The following is a 22,522-nucleotide window of genomic DNA, read 5'->3' on the forward strand; positions in this document are numbered from 1 at the left end:
AATAATATATATTAAGTACTGTATTTAATGAAGTTGTGCCTTACTGGGTTTCTACGATGAACACTTTCAGATGGATTGGTGCTTGTGACTCTTATAAACTTGGTCTCTATCAAGTGCCAGAAGGCCATCAGGTGGGTGTAGCTTGCAAATCTAAAGACAGACACAGAGTATTTGAATACCAAAAAAGCTCATTACTATTATTGCCCATCTTCTCTAAGCATCAAGTAGCACTAGACATGACCTAGCTGCTATTGTAGCTGTTGTCATGAAGTACTGCCACCAACCACCTTTTACTGAGCTCTACATCGACCCGGGAAACTATGGAAGCTCACAATACCATTACATTTAGAAGAAACTGAACACAGAGGCACTGAACAGTGTTCATTAGCACCTCCTTCGCGGGGCTGTAATTTAAACGTAGTCATTGTGAACAATTTCAGTCAGAAATGCATTGACGACAGTTAGATAGCTAGTAAGCTAATGATTAAAACAATAGCGGTTATCACTCTGGAATTCAGCACCCTGGTAGAAAGTAAAATAGAATGTGGGAGGTAGTATAATGCATAGAGCCTATTACCTTGTACCCCTGCACCTCAATTACCTCGCACTCCTGCACATCGACTCGGTACTGGTAACCAGCATATACAGCCAAATTATCATTACTCATTGTGTATTTACACCTAGTGTTATTTTTTTGTATTTTTTTCACTGCATTTTTGGAAGGGCCCATAAGTAAGCATTTCACTGTTAGTCCACACCTGTTGTTTACAAAGCATGTGATGAATAAAATGACTGTTAATGTTATTTGACCTCATGCTGTGCGTGAAGAGTATCTGCAATCATCTGTCGTGGAGTTGTAGCTCACGTGGAGAAGATAAGGAGGTAAATACATAAATCAATAGTGTAACTGTAGAAAAACAACCCCACTCATGTCTCACTCCCCTCAGCTGGTCTCAGACCACTTTGAAGTGTTTGTGACAGTATCACCATCCCACATTGGTGCCAAGAGGTCTAGGGCCATAAATCTGCCCTGTCTTTCAGGAGCCAACAATCTACTCACCCTGACAGCCCCCGCTCTTTCAAATCTCCATTTCCCAGAACAGTGTGCAGATATCAACAATGCTTGTCTGTTGAACTCATGTCTGTTTTTGATCAAATGTCATTTTCAGGAGTTGAAGTGCAGGTTCAGGTCAGTGCTCCATCACATCTGTGGGGTCCATCGCTGGGAAGAGGACGGAGTGGAACACCACTGTTACCAGGGAGTGCTAACAGAAGACCAGCAGAGGAAGAAGAGGTAACTACAGGAAGATTCACCAACCTATAAAGCCCTGTACTCCCTGGTCATGGACTAACACCTGCAGAATGATCTTGATCAGATGGCACTGTTCAAGCACACAGGTGTGTTCCCTATTGAATTTGCATGTACACTACCGGTCAAAAGTTTAAGAACACCTACTCATTCAAAGGTTTTTCTTTATTTTACTATTTTCTACATTGTAGAATAATAGCGAAGACGTCAAAATGATGAAATTTCACCTGTGGAATCATGTAGTAACCAAAACTGTTAAACAAATCAAAATATATTTTAAATTTGAGATTCTTCAAATAGCCACCCTTTGCCTTGATGAATTCTCTCAACCAGCTTCAGCTGGAATGCTTTTCCAACAGTCCTCAGGAGTTCCCACATATGATAGTCCCACTAAGTGTATCGCTGCAGATTGCTGGTTTAGTGAGCCTTGAATTCTAAATAAATCAGTGTCACCAGCAAAGCACCAAGACACCATCACTCCTCCTCCTCCATGCCTCCTCCTCCAGACCAAAGGACAAATTTCCACTGGTCTAATGTTGTGTTTCTTGGCCCAAGCAAGTCTCTTCTTATTGGTGTCCTTTAGTAGCGGTTTCTTTGCAGCAATTCGACCATGAAGGTCTGCTTCACACAGTCTCCTCTGAACAGTTGATGTTAAGATGTGTCTGTTACTTGAACTCACTGAAGCATTTATTTGGGCTGCAATTTCTGAGGCTGGTAACTCTAATGAACTTATCTTCTGCAGTAGAGGTAACTCTGGGTCTTCCAGTCCTGTGGCAGTCCTCTTGAGAGTTACATCATAGCGCTTGATGGTTTTTGCGACTGCAAACCACTTTGAAGACACGTTCAAAGTTCTTGAAATTTTCCAAATTGACTGACCTTCATGTCTTAAAGTAATGATGGACTTTCGTTTCTCTTATTATACTATTATTATTATACTTATTTGAGCTGTTCTTGCCATAATATGGACTTGGTATTTTAACTTGTCACATCACAACTGATTGGCTCAAACACATTAAGAAGGAAAGAAATTCCACAAATGAACTTTAACAATGTGTTATTTCATGTGTCTTATTTCATAGTTTTGATGTCTTCACTATTATTCTACAATGTAAAAATAAAGAAAAAACCCTGAATGAGTAGGTGTAAGTTTTGACCATTAGTGTATATCAAATGAAACACACACAGAACTGTTCACAAGCAAATGACTTAGGCACGACAGGTAACAAATAGATACATGCTATGTTAATCAATGCTCCATCTAAGATTGTCTCTCTTGTCTTTTGTTATGTTTTACTAGTAACGCTTGATGTATTTCACAGTTCTATGTTGAAATACTGTCAAAAGCAGCTCCACTTCAGAATACAGCATGAAAGCCCATTCCCAGTTGACAGTTTTGGACCACAATGAGAATCATAACCAGAATAGAGAACAAGCCTCAAACATTGCTGGTAACTACTGAAACTATGACATCAATGTTCTGATAGACACTTTAGCACTTTGTTTTGTCATTGGGATGGTAATGCAATCATTCACTGCTGTAGCACACTCCGCCAACCCTGATGTCCTAGCCGTGTCTGAATCCTGGCAACTACAACATATTCCGCCAAGATAGAACTGCTAAAGGGGGTGGAGTTGCAATATACTGCAGAGATAACCTGCAGAGTTATTTCATGCTATCCAGGTCTGTGCCCAAACAGTTTGAGCTTCTACTTTTAAAAATCCACCTTTCCAGAAACAAGTCTCTCACTGTTGCTGCTTGTTATAGACCCCCCTCAGACCCCAGCTGTGCCCTGGACACCATATGTGAATTATTTGCTTCCCATTTATCTTCAGAGTTTGTACTGTTAGGTGACCTAAACTGGGATATGCTTGACACCCCGGCCATCCTACAATCTAAGCTAGATACCCTCAATCTCACACAAATGATCAAGGAACCTACCAGGTACAACCCTAAATCCGTAAGCACGGGCACCCTCATAGATATCATCCTGACCAACCTGCCCTCTAAATACACTTCTGCTGTCTTCAACCAGGATCTCAGCGCTCACTGCCTCATTGGCTGCGTCCGTAATGGATCCGCGGTCAAACGATCACCCCTCATCACTGTCAAACGCTCCCTAAAACACTTCAGCAAGCAAGCCTTTCTAATCGACCTGGCCCGGGTATCCTGGAACAATATTGACCTCATTTCGTTAGTAGAGGATGCCTGGTTATTCTTTAAAAGTGCTTTCCTCACCATCTTAAATAAGCATGCCCCATTCAAAAAATGTAGAACTAAGAACAGATATAGCACTTGGTTCACTCCAGACTCGACTGCCCTTGACCAGCACAAAACCATCCTGTGGCGTACTGCATTAGCATCGAATAGACCCCACGATATTCAACTTTTCAGAAAAGTTAGGAACCAATATACACAGGCAGTTAGGAAAGCAAAGGCTAGCTTTTAACAAACAGATCACTGGCCATTTCGAATCCCACCGTACCTTCTGCGCTATGCAATCCGGTTTCCCAGCTGGTCATGGGTGCACCTCAGCCACGCTCAAGATCCTAAATGATATCATAACTGCCATCGATAAAAGACAATACTGTGCAGCCATCTTAATCGACCTGACCAATGCTTTCGACTTTGTAAATCACTTCATTCTTATCGGCAGACTCAACAGTCTTGGCTTCTCAAATTACTGCCTCGCCTGGTTCACCAACTACTTCTCAGATAGAGTTCAGTGTGTCAAATAAGAGGGCCTGTTTTCCGGACCTCTGGCAGTCTCTATGGGGGTGCCACAGGGTTCAATTCTCGAGCCGACTCTTTTCTCTGTATACATCAATGATGTCGCTCTTGCTGCTGGTGAACCTCTGATCCACCTCTATGCAGACAACACCATTCTGTATACTTCTGGCCCTTCTTTGGACACTGTGTTAACAAACCTCCAGACGAGCTTCAATGCCATACAACACTCATCCGATGGCCTCCAACTGCTCTTAAAAGAAAGTAAAACTAAATGCATGCTCTTCAACCGATCGCTGCCCACACCCGCCCACTTAGAAAATGTGTACAACTACAAATACATACAGTCCTTCCAGACTCACATTAAGCATCTCCAATCCAAAATTAAATCTGGAGTCGGCTTCCTATTTTGTAGCAAAGCATCCTTCACTCATGCTGCCAAACATACCCTCGTAAAACTGACTATCCTACCGATCCTTGACTTTGGCGATGTCCTTTACAAAATAGCCTCCATCGCCAAACCCACTGGCTCCAGGTCATCTATAAGTCTTTGCTAGGTAAAGCCCCGCCTTATCTCAGCTCACTGGTCAACATAGAAACACCCATGCGCTCCAGCAGGTATATTTCACGGGTCATCCCCAAAGCCAACTCCAGATTTGGGCCATCTTTCCTTCCAGTACTCTGCTGCCAATGACTGGAACGAATTGCAAAAATCACTGAAGCTGGAGTCTTATATCTCCCTCACTAACTCTAAGCATCAGCTGTCAAAGCAGCTTACCAATCATTGCACCTATACACAGCCCATCTGTAAATAGTCCACCCAACTACCTCATGCCCATATTGCTATTTTTTTTGTCCTTTGCACCCCAGTATCTCTACTTGCAAATTCATCTTCTGCACATCTATCTCTCCAGTGTTTAATTGCTAAATGAATGGCCTATTTATTGCCTTACCTCCCTAATATTACCACATTTGCACACACTATATATTGATTTTCTATTGTGTTATTGACTGTACGCTTGTTTATTCCATGTGTAACTCTGTGTTGTTTGTGTCGCATTGCCTTGCTTTATCTTGGTCAGGTCGCAGTTGTAAATGAGAACTTGTTCTCAACTGGCTTACCTGGTTAAATAAAGGTGAAATAAAAAAACTAAATACAATTGGCCTTTCCTGACAGATCTATTCTTACAAAAGGACAGGTAATTACCCCTGCTGGATAGTTTGGTTGATTTGTTGAAAGTGGAGGGAGGGTTTCTTTGGGGGATGGTGCACCCTTTCAATTGTTTCAGAGGCATCATTTTTTCTCTGTGGGGGTGTGGGGCCTGACTAACTTCCCTACACTTACAGTTGGAAGTTAACATACACCTTAGTAAAATACATTCAGTTTTTCACAACTCCTGACATTTAATCCAAGTAAAAATTCCCTGTTTCATGTCAGTTAGGATCACCACTTTATTTTAAGAATGTGAAATGTTGATTTCAGCTTTTATTTCTTTCATAACATTCAAAGTGGGTCAGAAGTTTACATACACTAAATTAGTATTTGGTAGAATATCCTTTAAATTGTTTAACTTGGGTCAAACGTTTCGGGTAGCCTTCCACAAGCTTCCCACAATACGTTGAGTGAATTGTGGCCAATTCGTCTTGACAGAGCTGTTGTAACTGAGTCAGGTTTGTAGGCCTCCTTGCTCGCACACGCTTTTTCAGTTCAGTCCCTTCTGCAGCAAAGTACCCTCAAAACATGATGCTGCCACAACCGTGCTTCTAAAGCCATGACATGATTTTCTGTTATTTTCCAAGCTGTTTATTAAAGGCACAGTCAACTTAGTGTATGCAAACTTCTGACCCACTGGAATTGTGATGCTGTGAATTATAAATTAAATAATCTGTCGGTAACCAATTGTTGGAAAAATTACTTGTCATGCACAAAGTAAAAGTCCAAACTGACTTGCTAAAACTATAGCTTTTTAACAATACATTTGTGGAGTGGCTGAAAAACAAGTTTTAATGACTCCAAGCTAGGTAGATGTAAACGTCCGACTTCAACTGTATCTGATAATTTGCATCTAACCTGAGTGCAAAGCAGGAAACCAAGAGGTGTCATTGTGTTCATATTGTATTCACTGGTTTTTGTTCTTCTCTTTTCATGTTTCTGGCACGCCAAGTTACAACATTGTTTACCCTAAACAATCATAACAGTGGATTGCTGGGCAAATGTATCTGCCCACCAGGAATGACCTGATTGAGCGCATCCTCAGAGACTCATGGACAAATCAGTGAAATACTAACAGACTTCATGTTCCTCAATCATCCCATTCTCGAGTGCTACAATGGGGACACTCCTCTAAATTAACTGGGCATCCAGGGGTTAATCGGACACTGAAATGATGGTGTCCCAACATGATTGAGGATGTGAGATCCTTTATTGCGGCCAGTTACACCTGTGCCCAAAGCAAGTCCTCATAACAGCGATCGGCTGGGGATGGGCAGAGGTGGGAGCAACCCAGCCAGTCGCTGTTATGAGGACTTGCTTTGGGCAAGGGGAGGTACTGTCATGGTTCCACCTGTCACCAGAGGGCGGCAGAGACTGTCCTAGAGACATTAATGACACTCAGGTTTGTCCTATTACTCATTATGATTTCCCTGAAACTAGGGGGCACTCTTTTCATTTTTGGAAAAATAACGTTCCCAAAGTAAACGGGCTATTTCTCAGGACAAGATAATAGAATATGCATATAATTGACAGCTTAGGATAAAAAACACTGTAAAAATATTGTCTGTGAGTATAACAGAACTGATATTGCAGGCGAAAGCCTGAGAAAAATCCAATCAGGAAGTGACTCTTATTTTGAAGCCTCTGCGTTCCTATGCCTCCCTATTGAGCATTGAAAGGGATATCAACCAGAATCCTTTTTCTATGGCTTCCCTAATGTGTCTACAGTCACAAGACATAGTTTCAGGCTTTTATTTTGAAAAATGAGCGTGAACGACAACATTGCGTCAGTGGTCAGATGGTGGCTCTCAGAGTGATTTGTGCGTAATAGACAAAGGCGGCCATTGTTTCTCTCGCTCCTACTAAGAAGCCAATTGTCCCGGTTGATATCTTATCGAATAGATATTTGAAAAACACCTTGAGGATTGATTATATACAACGTTTGCCATGTTTCTGTCGATATTATGGATCTAATTTGGAATATTTTTCGGCGTTGTCGTGACTGCAATTTTCGGTGGATTTCTCAACAAAACGTGAAGAACAAACGGAGGTATTTCGGCTATAAAAATAATCTTTATGGAACAAAAGGAACATTTGCTGTCTAACTGGGAGTCTCGTGAGTGAAAACATCCGAAGCTCATCAAAGGTAAACAATTTCATTTGATGCTTTTCTGATTTTCGTGACCAAGTTACCTGCTGCTAGCTGGACATAATGCTATGCTAGGCTATTGATAAACTTACACAAACGCTTGTCTTGCTTGGCTGTAAAGCATCATTTCAAAATCTGAGATGACAGGGTGATTAACAAAAGGCTCAGCTGTGTTTCACTATATTTCACTTGTGATTTCATGAATATGAATATTTTCTAGTAAGATTTTTTTGTCCGTTGCGCTATACTAATTAGTGTAGTTGTTGACAATTCTCCCGGATCCGGGAGGGGTAGTTCTAAGATGTTTTAAGATGCAACTGATATGAGTTGATATGCTGCTGATAGACCTACCGAGCAATTTGGAGTCTATGTCCTCATTGTGGTTTTACAGACGTGTTTAATTACGTCTTATTTACACACTTTATTTGAATATTTATGAAATGCATGTTGTTACATTTGGTAGCACTTATTTTTTTTTTCCTTCGCCTCCAACCTCTTTCGATGCGGGTGGGGCTAAACATTTTTTATCACAAAAGCTCTGACGAAGACTGTGAGGCCGATACGTAAGCTTATTAAAGATCAGTGATACTATCAAGAGCAGTGTGCGGTTTCCTTTTTCCTTCATCTTGTTCAACTGTTACCATGCACCTGAAAAAAAGATTGATCAGATGTGCGAGTGCCTTTTGAATTTTGAATGACTGTTTTTCACTCTGCACTCTGAAATCTTGTAAGTATATACAAGAAGAAAAAGACGTACCAAGTATACAATGGATCCGCTACGAGAGATCAACTCACTTACCATGCATTGTGTGAGTACCCTTTCATTCACACAAGAAGATGCCAACAAGATTATTTTCCCTGCCTCCAACATGGACAACCCAGTTCCGCACTCGACTGTCAAACTTAAAATCCAACTCCAGAGATTCTGAGAGAAAGAAACTAATTTGTTCCTGCATGGCACCACTCTTAGTGAGTATTGGCTAAGAGGACTGAGAATACAGTAGGAGCCTAAAATAGGGAAAAAATACAAAACTTTAGTTCAGAAATGGGGTGAAATCCTCAACAAATGTTCTTTAGATTTAGTGCTATTAATCGTTGAACACGTGGCGAAGGAAATAAAAGAAGTTGAAGTTAAGATTAGCGAACAGGAGGTTGGAATGAAGGAGATTCCAGGTCCAGATTTTACAGCCATAGACGACACGATCAATCAGTCCATTGGGAAATACAGAGACTTTCTACAAGCAACAAAGATCAAGAAATATACAGCGAGACACAGAGGACTACCAGCTCAACCAGGTGTACGCATGGGAAGGCCCAGGGACAGGAGCATGGAGTGGCCGACGTAGGGACGCACCACTGATCAGGGGACGCAGATACGCAGAAGCGGGAGGACATGGAAACTTGGATACAGAGGCATCCACTGAGAGTGAATTCCCTACGGACAGCGACTCCAGCTAACATTCGTACACAGTCATTTTTTTTTAGCCCAGAAGGAACACAAGGCTCCACGAAAGAAAATAAACGATGTAGGAGAGGCAAGCGGTCGAAGAGGGGGAACAGGAACACAGGCCGTGGACATGGTGCTACAGCAGGACGCGGTAATTAACCTCTCCAAAAAATAATCTAAGGGCCTCTCTATTGTTCCTACATGTACAGATAAACCATTTGATATGAAAGTAGATCTGTTTAAATTATTTTGAAAGATTAAACTTAAGCATGGCAGCCCTAGCTCACTATTTGGGAGACAGAGATACTAACGAATATCCACCAACAAACTTTATTCTAAAGCTGGCTGAAAATGTTTTGACGTATAACTATTTCAGGTTTGATGATGAATACTACCTCCAAACGAATGGAACATTGATGGGCTCCACATTCGCTCCGAGCTATGCTAACCCTTATGCTGGTCTTTTTGAAGAATGTTTTGTTAATAATGAAAACGAAAATCAATTTTTGAACTTCTTATGGCTGCAATCCCGTTAACGGGTGCGATATGACAACAGCCAGTCAAAGTGTAGGGCGACATTTTCAAAACATCAAATATCTCATCATTAACATTCCTCAAACATACATGTATCTCACACCATTTTAAAGCTATTCACGTTGTTAATCCCACCACAGTGTCCGATTTCAAATATGCTTTACAGCAAAAGCACCACAAACGATTATGTTAGGTCACCACCTAGCCACAGAAAAACACAGCCAATTGTTTTTCCAGCCAAAGAGAGGAGTTTCAAAAAGCACAAATAGAGATAAAATGAATCACTAACCTTTGATGATCTTCATCAGATGACACTAATAGGACTTCATGTTACACAATACATGTATGTTTTGTTTGATAAAGTTCATATTTATCAAAATATGAGTTTACATTGGCGCGTTACATTCACGAGTTCCAAAAACATCCAGTGATTTTGCATAGCCACATCATTCAACAGAAATACTCATCAGAAATGTAGATGATAATACAAGTTATACACATGGAATTATAGATATACCTCTCCTTAATGCAACCGCTGTGTCTGATTTCAAAAACAAATTTACGGAATAAGCCAGCCAGGCAATAATCTGAGACGACGCTCAGAAAAATTTGTCACAATAGCAGCCATGTTGACATCAACATAAACAAGAAATTACATGAGAAATATTCCCTCAGCCAGCTCTATAAATATTCCCTGATGATCTACATCAGAAAGCACTCCAGGAATCCCAGGACCACAATAAATGTTTGTTTTGTTCGAAAATGTCCGTTATTTATGTCCAAATACCTTTGTTAGCGAGTTTGGTATACATATCCAAACGCTCATTCTGGTCAGCATTATATCAGACAAAAACTTATATTACAGGTCGAAGAAACATTTCAAACTATGTACAGAATCAATCATTAGGATGTTTTTAACATATAGCTTCAATAAAGTTCCAACCGGAGTATTCCTTCTTGTCTTCATGAGCAATGGAACGCGAGTGAATACCATGAGGAATAAGCGTGATCAGAAAATGACTGCTTGATAGACACCTGATGCATTCTGCTATCATTCACTCCCACAACACCATAGAAGTCTCATTACAATTTCTATTGATGGTTGACATCTAGTGGAACCCCTAGGCAGTGCAACATCATTAATATCTCAAGGGGATTTCATTGGGGACTCTGGTGAATACATACAAAGCTCAGATTTCTCACTTCCTGTTTTCATTTCTCCTCAGGATTTTGCCTGCCATATGAGTTCTGTTATACTCACAGACATCATTCAAACATCATTCAAACTTTAGAGTGTTTTCTATCCAATAATAATATGCATATATTAGCAACTGAGATTGAGGAGGAGGCCGTTTACTTTGGGCAACTTATTCATCCAAGCTACTCAGTACTGCCCCCCAGCCATAAGAAGTTTTAATGAAGTCCTGAAGTGGTATCGATATATTGACAACATTTTTTGAATATGGGAAGGAATGGGAAAAGAACTGTCAGACTTTATGGCACTACTCAATGACATTGACCCCGATCTCAAATTCACTATTGAATGTGACACTCAATGTGTTCATTACCTCGATATGTGGATTGAGAAATCAAATGGAACCCTGTTTACAACTCCGTGTAGAAAAGAAACGGACAGAAATACTCTAATACAGGGGGACAGCTTCCATCCTGAGCCATTAAAAAGAGGACTTCCAAGAAGCCAGTTTTTCAGAGTGCGCCGTATATGCCACTCCACAGAGGATTATCTAGGAAAAGCAGCGGAGATGCGCACTACGTTTCTAAGAAGAGGCTTTTCGCCACAATGTGTGGATGAAGCTCTTAATTTGGTATTGGGGAAAAACACGAGATGAACTGCTACAAAAAATACCCGCTAGGGCCTCCCGGGTGGCGCAGTGGTTAAGGGCGCTGTACTGCAGCGCCAGCTGTGCCATCAGAGTCCCTGGGTTCGCACCCAGGCTCTGTCGTAACCGGCCGCGACCGGGAGGTCTGTGGGGCGACGCACAATTGGCCTAGCGTCGCCCGGGTTAGGGAGGGCTTGGTCGGTAGGGGTGTCCTTGTCTCATCGCGCACCAGCGACTCCTGTGGCGGGCTGGGCGCAGTGTGCGCTAACCAAGGTGGCCAGGTGCACGGTGTTTCTTCCGGCGCATTGGTGCGGCTGGCTTCCGGGTTGGATGTGAGCTGTGTTAAAGAAGCAGCGGCTTGGTTGGTTGTGTATCGGAGGACGCATGACTTTCAACCTTCGTCTCTCCCGAGCCCGTACGGGAGTTGTAGCAATGAGACAAGATAGTAGCTACTACAACAATTGGATACTACGAAATTGGGGAGAAAAAGGGGTAAAATTCAACAAAAAATAAAAAAATAAAAAATAAAATACCCGCTAGAGCTAAAGAACACTCTAAAATACCCGCTAGAGCTAAAGAACACTCTAAAATACCCGCTAGAGCTAAAGAACACTCCGTAATGTTCACAACCACATGCACTTTGAACTCGCGAAAAGTGGGAGATGCGGTCAAGAAACACTGGCATATTTTATCATTGGACCCAGCTTTGCCGGCTGAATTTAAAAATACACCACTTATTGTGTATAGGAGAGGTCGCAATTTACGCAATGAATTGGTTCATGCAAACTGCCAGCCACAAAAGAAATGCCCTTTTATGCCCTCTTCCAATTGATAGCTATAAATGCAGAGGATGCGCAGAGTGCAACAATATGATGAAGAGTCAATATTTCTGCCACCCACATACAGGAAAACGGTTCCAAATAAATGACGTTATTACGTGTTCCGCCACCCATGTTATTTACATTATTAAATGTCCATGTGGGCTGTGCTATGTAGGTAAAACATCTCATTCTCTCAAACAGAGAAGCAGTGAACATAACAATTAAATCAGGAGAAACGACAGGGATTATCCAGTCGCAGTACATTTTAATGACCTAAAGCATGACATTTCTACCTTCAGATTTTTTGGCACAGAGAAAGTTAAGATATCAGACAGGGGAGGTGACATTAATAATACTCTGAGTATAAGAGAATGTTTTGGGATTTTCACCCTCCAGACATTATTTCGGTAAAGGTCTTAATGATGAAATGCCTATGTTATGTTGTGAATTTGAACATGAATTATGCCCCTATTTAAGATTACTCTGATGTTTTTCGTACGATGTACCCAATGATTAATGAAAACTTGCTCGGTAGGTCTATGTCCTCATTGTGGTTTTACAGACGTGTTTAATACGTCTTATTTACACACTTTATTTGAATATTTGTGAAATACATATTGTTATATTTGGTATCACTTATTTGTTTTTCCTTGCCTCCAACCCCTTTCGATGCGTGGAACGGATGTGGGTGGCTAGGTCTACATAAGGGTGATTTTTTTTTTTTTAACTCACAAAAGCTCTGAAGGTGGACATGAGGCCGATACATAAGCTTATTAAAGATCGATGATACTATCAAGAGCAGTGTGCGGTTTCCTTTTTCCTTCATCTTCTACCTGGAACCAAAAAGGGTTCTTAAAAGGGTTCTCCTATGGGAACAGCCGCATAACCCTTTTAGGTTCTAGAGAGCACCCTTTTTTCTAAGAGTGTAGTCCCAAAGCATATGTATAGATAGTTACTAGAATGACAACAAATATGCTGTTAAGATGTAACTGATATGCAGTTGATATGCTGCTGATAGACTCCAAATTGTTTGTTGATCATCAATAGATGAGCTTGGCATTTGTGCAAGTGAGGGGACGCTGTTGACATATTACTGACAGGCTACAGATATGCTGTTGAAATGCTACTGATAGTCTACAAATAGTTTGCTAAACATCTGTAGTTGGACTACAGACACTTTACTTGTTGAAAGTCAACAGACATGCAGTTGACATGCTACTGATAGTTTGTAGTGCATCTACAGATTGACTGTCCAAGTAAAGTGTTGCCTGGAAACCTACTGCCCATTTTTTAACGAGTTAAACGTTTGTAACAGCAAACAATGTCCTCATAAATGTAAGAATATGTTGAAGATAAATACACAGCACAGAGTTTGAAAGGATGAGAGTACTAGAGAACTAATAGTCAATAGCGAATTGTAAATAGGAGTTGGGTTTCATTTCAACATCTGTTCAGAATCTGTGGGATGTCACTCCTGAACTCAGAGCGACGTGTGCTACGTGTGCCACACTGTCATTTGTCTGGGGCAGGATACTTGTTATTTGGCCATTGTCCAAGTTGTGCTGAAAGGACTTCTGATTGGTCAACCCCAGGCTAGGGTGGGGGGTTATAAATGGCATCCTGTTCCTTTGTTCGGTGGAGAAAAGCTGAGGCCAGGGGAGACTGAACATCTGAATATTCTCCTCCCAGCATAACATCTTGATTTGTCCTCTCTGAATAAACCTATTTTTCTCCCCCTGATTTGCTTTGGAGTTTGTGTTATTGAAGAATTACATAAATTGCTAACACTTGGTGCCGTGACCCGGATGAATTGGTCTGAACAACAACAACAACAAAAACTTATCAACTGTGTGTTGATTCAGAGAAAAGAGAGAAGGCTGGGCGCAACCCACTTTGGGGAGTCAACACTTAATCTCCTGATTGATAACAGAATTGCTGGGTGAGTCTAGACCATTATCATTTTAAAATAACCAAATCAGGTTAAAATAGTGTATGCAATGATTGATATGCATCTGTGATGTATAAGTGATCAAGTCCTTTATTTTATTAGAGTTTAGTCCTTACTCTATTAAAAGGTTGGAGTCCTTACACTATCAAAAGGTTTGTGGCCTCTGTTTTTGTGAAACCTTCTTGTTGTATAGAGGAGAATTACTAGTTGAGTAGCAATTTTTACACGTGTGGTTAATGTAAGCCTTCAACAAGCTTTTTGAGGTGAACATAAGTTATGGGAAGCCAGGCCCTACAGAAACAATGTGTATTCTAGAAGAAGTTTGAGTCCTAAAAAGGGGTTATATAAATATATATATACAGTGCCTTGCGAAAGTATTCGGCCCCGTTGAACTTTGCGACCTTTTGCCAAATTTCAGGCTTCAAACATAAAGATATAAAACTGTATTTTTTTGTGAAGAATCAACAACAAGTGGGACACAATCATGAAGTGGAAGGACATTTATTGGATATTTCAAACTTTTTTAACAAATCAAAAACTGAAAAATTGGGCGTGCAAAATTATTCAGCCCCTTTACTTTCAGTGCAGCAAACTCTCTCCAGAAGTTCAGTGAGGATCTCTGAATGATCCAATGTTGACCTAAATGACTAATGATTATAAATACAATCCACCTGTGTGTAATCAAGTCTCCGTATAAATGCACCTGCACTGTGATAGTCTCAGAGGTCCATTAAAAGCGCAGAGAGCATCATGAAGAACAAGGAATACACCAGGCAGGTCCGAGATACTGTTGTGAAGAAGTTTAAAGCCGGATTTGGATACAAAAAGATTTCCCAAGCTTTAAACATGCCAAGGAGCACTGTGCAAGCGATAATATTGAAATGGAAGGAGTATCAGACCACTGCAAATCTAACAAGACCTGGCCGTCCCTCTAAACTTTCAGCTCATACAAGGAGAAGACTGATCAGAGATGCAGCCAAGAGGCCCATGATCACTCTGGATGAACTGCAGAGATCTACAGCTGAGGTGGGAGACTCTGTCCATAGGACAACAATCAGTCGTATATTGCACAAATCTGGCCTTTATGGAAGAGTGGCAAGAAGAAAGCCATTTCTTAAAGATATCCATAAAAAGTGTCGGTTAAAGTTTGCCACAAGCCACCTGGGAGACACACCAAACGTGGAAGAAGGTGCTCTGGTCAGATGAAACCAAAAACAACACACCATCCCCACTGTCAAACATGGTGGTGGCAGCATCATTGTTTGGGCCTGCTTTTCTTCAGCAGGGACAGGGAAGATGGTTCAAATTGATGGGAAGATGGATGGAGCCAAATACAGGACCATTCTGGAAGAAAAACTGATGGAGTCTGCAAAAGACCTGAGACTGGGACGGAGATTTGTCTTCCAACAAGACAATGATCCAAAACATAAAGCAAAATCTACAATGGAATGGTTCAAAAATAAACATATCCAGGTGTTAGAATGGCCAAGTCAAAGTCCAGACCTGAATCCAATCGAGAATCTGTGGAAAGAACTGAAAACTGCTGTTCACAAATGCTCTCCATCCAACCTCACTGAGCTCGAGCTGTTTTGCAAGGAGGAATGGGAAAAGATTTCAGTCTCTCGATGTGCAAAACTGATAGAGACATACCCCAAGCGACTTACAGCTGTAATCGCAGCAAAAGGTGGCGCTACAAAGTATTAACTTAAGGGGGCTGAATAATTTTGCAAGCCCAATTTTTCAGTTTTTTATTTGTTAAAAAAGTTTGAAATATCCAATAAATGTCGTTCCACTTCATGATTGTATCCCACTTGTTGTTGATTCTTCACAAAAAAATACAGTTTTATATCTTTATGTTTGGCACAAGGTCGCAAAGTTCAAGGGGGCCGAATACTTTCGCAAGGCACTGTATATTAAGTGATTAAGTGTTGACTCCCCAAAGTGGGTTGCGCACAGCCTTCTCTCTTTTCTCTCTCTCTCTCTCTCTCTCTCTATATACATGTATATATATATTGTGTATACACACATTTTGGGGATGAATATAATAACATAGAGATATTATATTACATATATATTATACAACTTTTGACATTAATGTAATGTCCTTGTTAAATGAGAAAACCACTCTGGAAAAGGACGGAACAGCTCTTTCAGATGTGAGCATGAAAGAGATTTTAAATTCACTGTCTAGAACCATTTAAAAGTAGAGGAGGAGACATGGGTGAAAAAGTCAGACATGACCCCAACCTGTGGCCTCTCTGTTCCCTCTATCATCACACTGAGTTGTGCAAGGCAGATCAGGTTTCAAGCAACTGGTCAGCACTGCTTGTCTTTGAGTCAACTGATTCTGACAGCAGTGACGAACGATGTCTTAGGCCAAAAGAGAGTATAGACAAACCTCTCGAGGCAGTAACTTTTAAGCATCCATGAGACGTGTGTCTCAGAGTTGTGCAGGTTCCGAGTGAAACCAACAATTTTATTCGTTCAGTAAAAGAGAAATCTGGTGTATGTCATTATTGCGGGATTTCTGGTCACTGGCAACGAGAATGTTGGGGGAAAAAACGTGATTTTATGAGAAGTGGCCAGGGGAAGAAGGGTCTGTCTAAGGGAAAATGCAATCAAGACAACAGCCCCAATGACACAATAGTTCTCCGGCTAAGCAGCAGAGTTTGCTTGATTATGTGGAGGTAAACTAATAGACTCCCTCTTATGTCCAATCTCAGCTCGTGTACATATGAAATCGTATGGAATATATGCGAACATGATGGTTAACAACTTTGCAGTAGATTTATTTTTATAGATACGGGTGTTGAAGTCACTGTATTGGCCATATCTTATGCAAACATATATGTCGTCATTACACGTGCAAGAAGATGAGAGCAACGGGATTGGGGGGGAAGAGGAAGACAGATATGAAACAAACCAAACCATTATCAATTTACATTGGTCCAATGAAGGTTGATGCAGGAATCTATAGTTCAGAACCATGCTATTTGCACTACGAAGGAAAATTAGTGTGGAACTTTGTATATGGAATCACTGTGCTTGACAGGGGTGGCCCCACCTTGCACAAAACAATATTCCATTAGCAAGGACGCTATGAACGCTACTAAAGTAGTGATTAAAGATCTATGGGACATGGGCATATGTAGTTGAAAAGACACCCTGTAATCCAGCTTGCATGATGTATCCTACAGATAGCACATTACTTGAAAACGACTGTTGTGAGTTGCTTTGGATCCACTCTCTGATCGGTTTATAGAGTAATTTGTTGGAAAACCCTGAGTTTATCTCATACACAGACGGTTCAAGCACTGTGGAGGGGGGTGTGAGGAAGGTAGCATGGGTAGTTACTACAGTGGACAATGTGATACCAGGCACGTTAGATTTGAGAAAAGCAGACGTTCACTTTATGAGTGACACAATGCTTAACTATTGCATACAACTCTCTAATGGGGAATAACCCCTGAGAGGGGATATGATGTCGTGCCAGGACAGTGGGTGACGGTAAGAAAATATGTGACAGACACATTAGGGTCAAAATGGGAAGGTCCTTATCAAGTCTTGCTCATAACGAGGTCGGCAGTAAACGTTCAGGGAAAATCACAATGGATACATCTCATTCATTGCAAGGTTGTCCATGGTGATGACAAAGCGGAGCCTGGAGAATAAAGAGTTGACTGATTAGCAATTGAGGACCAATCTCGGATGAAGAAGCATAGAAGCTTATCGGGTTCTGATCATCTTACTATGTTGTATACCGCAGTCGTCATACTAGGGATATCTAGGTGAAATAGCCAACGTTTTCCTGAAAATTGGGACATGCTGACTTAGGGAAATCTTTGTGAAATATCAATTTCCCTTGAAACAAGGACATGTTACTTTCACTTTTTTGTTTCCTTCGTTACAGGTTATGAGGATCTATCGTCTGAGGCTGCAGCAAAATCCCTTGACTGTACCTGAAACGATAAAAGATCAACGATGAAGTGCAACCAGTGGAACGGAAGAAGAATTCCTCACTACCGGCAGACTGTCAGAACATCATTTTTAATAGTTATCTATGTGGGACTGATACCAGTGTGGAAGAGCTGGTCATTTTTAAAGGAATTTGTGAATGATTACCTTGACAATAGGACGATTGAATATTATTGTCTTGTAGACACGTTAAAGATGGTTTCTTGTGAGTTTCCTCCTAATACAGGATGTGGGTGGTATTTCCATTTCTAACACAGAGATGCATCAGCAAGATGAGGGACACTTGGGCATCAATCAGTTTCTAGCTCTCTCTCTACACTATGCCACAGTAGTCAATCAAAGTAGTTGTTGGGTTTGTACTCATGCACCATTCACATCAAGGGCAGGTATTTCATTAAGGGTTATAACTTTTAAACCAGAGTGAAATGTTGGGTATATGGAGAGATGTTAATTAGTATAAGTCAATTATTGGTACTAATTGGGGTTGAGTATCAACATGCGAGAGTACCTAGTTCGGCAGTACCTTCCTTCATTTGAGATTAGCAATGACACTAATCAGCAACCACCTTACCTAGTTATTACACATGCCTCTGTTGGGTGGTTATGTGTTAAAAAGTAACAGGCAGTTTACTTTGGGCACGTCAGTCAGGCGGAAATTCAGGTAACTAGAGATGGGTGTCAGTGGTGTTCACGAGAACGTTGTGGGGTAATAAGGCTCTTCATCATCACACCAAGCCTCGTGATTGTGGTCAACGTGCCCGTGGTAACTGTCCTCTGGACTGCAATGAACCATCACAACTGTCAATACCTCTTTTATATAACTTTGTGTGGAATCTATTTCTCATGGCAACGGCAAGTACAATATGCCCGTTGTTTTATAGAAATGCAAGGTGTTTAATTGATACACATAAATTATTTGATATTGAGATTTTTTTTTTAAGTCTGCATTTGGGCCTTTAAGCATTTTTCCAACACCTTATGGAAATGTGGGAGAGAAGAGGAAGGTATGAAAATGTAGCACAGACACTACATCCTTAACGTACTTCTACCATCAACATTATCATGATTTCTAAAATGTGGGCTTTTGCCTAGCTAGCTAGCTAGTTATGTTATCCACTGCTGGCTAATAATAATAATAACAACAACAAAAATAATAACAATAATAGTGCTTACTTGCTAACACAAATACCACATATGAAATGGGTTAACTAGCTACTTATCATCTAGCTAGTTATACTAATATTAGCTAGCTAACGTTAGCTAGTATTCTAACACTGATGTTAGTGTGCTGACAAAGGATGTTACCTAGCTAAATTACCAGCTACCTAGCTAGAGACTGTAGCTAAGTTAACAAAATGTAGCGTGATAATCAAAAAAGTTAAACAAATTACATGGAAACTCTGTCATGTTGATGTGAGCTAGATACCTAAAACGTTTTCTATCTAGCGAGGCTAACTATCTAGCAAAATGTATGTAGCTAGTTAGTTAGCATGTCAGCTAGCTACCTTGCATGCTAAATTGTTCAACAGTATTTCTGTATTCTAGTAGATGGTTTAGGTTTAGAGCGAGAGGTTGGGTTTACTCCACCCCAAATCTGTCCATGTTAAGGAGATCATTCATTATTAAGCAAGTGAGGAGTTTTAGTCAAGGTATAAATTAGTTTCATGTGCCATGGAATCATGTAGTAACCAAAAAAGTGTTAAACAAATCAAAATATATTTTATATTTGAGATTCTTCAAAGTAGCCACCCTTTGCCTAGATGATAGCTTTGCACACTCTTGGAATTATCTTAACCAGCTTCACCTGTTATGCTTTTCCAACAGTCTTGAAGGAGTTCCCACATACGCTGAGCACTCGTTTCACTGCCTTTCCTTCACTCTGCGGTTCAACTCATCCCAAACCATCTCAATTGGGTTGAGTTCGGGTGATTGTGGAAGCCAGGACATCTGATGCAGCATTCCATCACTCTCCATCTTTGTCAAATAGCCCTTACACAGCCTGACGGTGTGTTGTGTCATTGTCCTGTTGAAAAACAATTGATAGTCCCACTAAGTGCAAACCAGATGGGATGGCGTATCGCTGCAGAATGCACTGGTAGCCATGCTGGTTAAGGGTGGCTTGAATTCTAAATTAATCGGTCATCAAGGTAAAGGGTGGCTACTCTGAAGAATCTCAAATGTAACATATATTTTGATTTGTTGAACACTTCTTTGGTTACTACAAGATTCCATATGTGTTATTTCACAGTGTTGATGTCTTCACTATTATTTCACAATGTAGAAAACAGTAAAAGTAAAGAAAAATCCTGGAATGAGTAGGTGTGTCCAAACTTTTGACTGCTACTGTAAGTGTGATGCACGTGACATCCTGGCAACTTTGAGAAAAAACACTTTATATCAGAGTTGTCCCTGTTGAAATTCGAGACATCTATGCCCTTTCATGAGGCTAGCATAGCATCTCACTCTCCATTGAATACAACAGTTGACATCAAAACTCCTCATCGAATATTCAGAAAGGTTTTCAAATAACTATATGTATTCACCAATTAAAAGAGAGTAATAGGCGGGAGCTTGACAGCTTTCTGTTCCGCTCTGTGGACAACAAATCCCATTTTTAGGCCTGGGACACAAGCATTTCGTCATTATGTCCAGTATCTTTGGTTTCACCATTTGCTAGCTAGCTAACGTTTCCTAGTTTGGTAGACAGAGGTGCTAGCAAATGTTAGCTAGCTAGCTAGATACTTGTACTGAACAAAAATATAAATATAAATGCAACATGTAATAATTTAATTGATTGATTAATTAATTAATTAATTAATTAATAAATAATTGGCTTCACAATGGGCCTCAGGATCTCAAAACAGCATTTTTGTGCATTCAAATTGCCATCAATAGAATGCAATTATGTTTGTTGTCTGTAGCTGATGCCTGCCCATACCATAGCCCTTCCGCCACCATGGGGCACTCTGTTCACAATATTGACATCAGCAAACCACTTGCCCACGCAAAGCCATACACGTGGTCTGAGGTTGTGAGGCCGGTTGGACGTACTGCCACTTTCTCTAAGACAACGTTGGAGGCGGCATTCCTGCACTCAGCATGCAAATTGCCCACTCCCTCAAAACTTGAGACATCTGTGACAAAACTGCACATTTTGGAGTGGCCTTTTATTGTCCCCAGCACAAGGTGCATCATGCTGTTTATCAGCTACTTGATATGCCACACCTGTCAGGTGGATGAATTATCTTGGCAAAGGAGAAATGCTAACTAACTGGCATGTAAACAAATTTGTGCACAACATTTTAGAGAAATAAGCTTTTTGTGCGTATGGAAAATGTCTAGGATCTTTTATTTCAGCTCATGAAACATGGGACCAACACTGCACATGTTGTGTTCATGTTTTGTATCCAAAAGTGAAACTAATTGCATAGAGAACTTATGGTCTTCTCTGTTAACACTTTCATCTTGTCAATAATGTTTTTTTCTTTCGCAGAATCTATTCTGTCTGGCCTTTGCACACTTTTTCCTAGCTACCTCCATCCTGACTCTTCACGACTCACTCTCACATGATATCAGTGTCAACACACATTTCTGGTTACTCCACAAAACAAGTTAGCTTTTGGCTGTTGTTATGTGATCATCATAAAATAGATTTTTAGTTCAATCACTTTTTGTTATCTGTATGTACGTACAACTAAAAGGTACATGCTTTCTGTTTTTATAGTTTATTGTTTGTACTAACGGGGATATCAGATTACCTTTGAAATGGTGGCCATTTGTGACCTGAATAATCTCACAGCACTAGACTCTAGTCTGCCATCTCTGATCAGGTCATGCCTCCCACCAGTGCTAACCTGCAGAGATGCAGGGAAAAGGCCCCAGTTATCTATCCAGTTGACCAGAGGGCATTCATAGGAACCAGTGTAATCCTAATAGCACTATCCCACTGGGCACAGACATAAATTCAATGTCTATTCCACATTTGTTCAACGTCATTTCCTTGAAATTATGTGGAAACAATGTTGATTCAACCAGTGTGTGCTCAGTGGGATGTTTGCTTACAGCAATATGTGACCCAACTGTAATGCTGAAAAGGTCAACAGTGACCCTCGAACAAAGACTCTACTGTAACAAGGCTGGCAATCATCCTAATCTCAAATAGACTGCCAGGGGGGCCACGAATCCTTGGCATTGTTGTGTTTCTTGTCTGGGTAGCTGTCTGCCATCTCAGCAGCAGCATCCAATACTTAACTCAGTGCCTTCCTTTCCCTTTTTTCTCTTCAGATGTCCCCTCAGGAAGAGGAGACACAGAGATTAGACATGCCTTCTTAAGAGACGTCCAACTGTGCAGAGGCCACCATGCTGACCACAGCCAGTACATTCACTGCCGTCACCTTGTGTCACATCACTCCTCAAATGATCCACATTGAGGGACATTAACCCAGTCAAAAAGGGGAGAGAAAAGTCACCAAACACGGTGTAGGGACGCTGACGCGATGGGCCCTGGCACTTTGACGTGGAGGAAAAGGTCGTTTTGTTAATCTCGAGTCACCACGAGGA

This window comes from Oncorhynchus clarkii, chromosome 6, assembly GCF_045791955.1.
Source record: "Oncorhynchus clarkii lewisi isolate Uvic-CL-2024 chromosome 6, UVic_Ocla_1.0, whole genome shotgun sequence".
Lineage (NCBI taxonomy): Eukaryota > Metazoa > Chordata > Actinopteri > Salmoniformes > Salmonidae > Oncorhynchus > Oncorhynchus clarkii.